A 2,917-nucleotide genomic window follows, 5' to 3' on the forward strand; every position below is an offset into this window, starting at 1 on the left:
TCTTGGGGAGTCACCACTGGCCCTGGATTAATGACACCCCACCCCCTATCCTTTCCTCAGTCATTCAGACTGGGAAAGTCAACAACAGCTTACATCATCATTGCAATCTGTGTTTTACACAGATTTATCAGAGCGCTTTTTTTTTAGCTGCACACATAATCCATAATCATGCTAATTCCGGCCATGTGCACGATGAAAATCACAGTCACGCTGTACTGTAATCATTTAAGATTTATAGTGTCTTTAAAAAACACTGCTTTAAAAACAAATCCATCTTCATAATGCAATCTAATGTGTGCTGTATTACAAAGTGAATTGTTTGAATGTGACAAACGAATGCCCCCATTTAAGTCTTACACACCGGGGTGACGACACCAGGTGAGATGTCTATTACACAGTATTTAGTACTGCCTTTGTTACACTGCATTTCCCGGTTACCACTAACAATGGTGTTTGAGTGGAACACTTTAATTCTCACACGTGTTCATAACCCGACCGCCACAACACAGTAATGTGTGGGTAATTACCAGCGACTGGTCATTAGTCACAGCTAAATAGAGTTCTGCCAAAGCTGCCGCATCATCTGTAACCAAATCAGCGCTGATAATACAGCAGTAGTGTAGTATTTGCATGTAATCAGAAGGAAGCCGTGTGAAACGGGCATTCATTTGTATCTTATTAACTGTGTAGCTGAGAGATGGATTTGCCTGTAGCAGATAAAGTATGATAGTGCAGTGCTTTTTTTTTTTTACTCCCCAGCCTATGAGCAGTTTGATCCTCCCACTCAATAATCTCAGAGCTCGTCTTGTCCATTAGAAAATTCCTTTCCAATACCTTATGCCATGCATTCACATGTATGTATGGGTTGATAATATGTAACAAGACGTTTAAGTGCAGAAGATATTAGATTCGAGATGCACTGATATAGCAACTTAATACTGATAGCGACAGATAGTGGCCAAATTGACTGAAGCTATTTTCACCTATCCTTCTTCACAAGAGGTCCCCAGAGCAGATAGCGATGCACATTTGATTTGGTAGATTTTAACACTGTGTGCCCTTCCTGACACAACCCCTAAGGGATTTGTGTGTCCCCTCATGATTAAACCAGGGGTTGTTTGCTTGGCAGAGCAATCATACAAATCACTACGCTACGGATCCACTATTGGCCAAATAGACTGATATTGATATGCCGGTGGCCAATATTTATTGTTGTGTTGTGTTACTGGGTATGTGGAGAAAAAAATAAAAAAAAACAAACAAACAATAAATACATTTTTGTTTATATAGCTCCCAAATCCCAACAATAATCACCTCATGCTTCTTTATCTTGCAAGGTAATGGAGAGAAAACCTCAAGAGTCAGACGACTATCTACAAGCGAGCACTTGGTGACAGTGGAAAAGAAAAACTCTCTATTAACAGGAAGAAAGCTCCAGCAGAAGCAGTCGGCATTTGTCGTGACTGATTGGTGTAGAGGGGAGGCCAAGCAGAAAAACCTATTGTTTTCTTGCAATAAAAATGCAAATATCACCATCACCCGAGGTTCCGGGTGATGGTTGGTGTTGTGGTTAGCACTGCCACTTCACAATATAAGCTTCCAGGATCAAACCCATTTTCTTCACACCTAAGCAGAAGAAAACTGATGGATGGACAGTATCAGCCCAGAGCTGATGCATCCCCAGTCGAGATGGAGCTCCACGAGGAAAAACAAAGGACCACAACACAAAACTTTGCTATAAAATCTCACAAAACATGGCACCAGTGCTGTTTGTCTCCATTAGTTAATTTCCGAGTGATTTCCCACGTTCTGCCTCTGGTGCTCTCTCCTCGAGCCATGAGAAACAGAAATATGTGCTCCATCACTCCCACTGTGTGAGGGTGTTTTGGCTGCCAAGTGAAGAAATGTGAAGCAAATTCCTCATCTCCAGCGCCAGCCTTTACGCAATACATGATTCACTCCAGAGGCAAATATTGTGAATCGACTCACCTTTTTCTGCAAGTGTAAATCCTGCTCACCCATTTTCACCTGACCCACGTGCACATACTCTATACTGTATGTGAATATATAGATATATATGTACGGTATGTCTGCATGTATGTGTGCAGAAACCCCTGGTTTACAAAGTCTGCTTGTGTTTCAGCTGTTACCCCTTAAAACAGGGTTAGCACAGCTTCCCTCTATAATTGTGAGACTAGGAGTGTGTGTGTGGGCGGGAAACTAATCTGCAGGACAATAACAAGACCAGGCTTCATCAAGTGCCTTAGCAACTGCAGTATGCCTTTTTCTTGTGTGTGTGTGAAAGATCATGAACAGAAGATTAGTGGGTATATTTTAGATAAGGACAAATAATTTGACACTAGTGGGTCAGTTTTTTTTTTCTTTGTTTCTTCTGTTTTTTGGTGTTTGCAAACCTGTCAGAACAAGCAACGCCTGCTTCTGACCGCTTTCTGAAGAGTTCACATGCAGAACTTTGAGCAGCTGATGTTAATGTGTACATTGGAGGATCCCAACCTTTAGACTGGAGTCTCATGTTGCCATTTCTTTCAGCGGATGGATGCACAGGTGACACGCCAGTCAGCACATAAATATTAAAACCGGGCCCTGCGTCCAAAGGTGCTCTGTGTTGACAGCAATTTAAAGAAAGGGGTGGAACAGCTTGGCCCAAAATGCCGCTCCGCGCTGGCTCTCCAAGCCACCTCCCGTGCACCGTTAGGGTGATGCATTTTTGTGTGTGAGAAAGTGAGAGATGGAATAAGAATGAAAAAAGGGAGCAAGAGAAGGGACTGCAGCTCAGCTTCACTGCCTGCTCAGCATGAGCTATTTTTAGATCCAGAGAAACAAAGACGCAGAATCGCCTTTCATCCCCCCCCTTAGCATGTTATTTCACCTCCAAATGTGGTGCTTGAAGACAGCC

The sequence above is a fragment of the Haplochromis burtoni genome, unplaced genomic scaffold (genome assembly GCF_018398535.1).
Source record: "Haplochromis burtoni strain Fernald_Lab_line unplaced genomic scaffold, NCSU_Asbu1 Contig_257, whole genome shotgun sequence".
NCBI lineage: Eukaryota > Metazoa > Chordata > Actinopteri > Cichliformes > Cichlidae > Haplochromis > Haplochromis burtoni.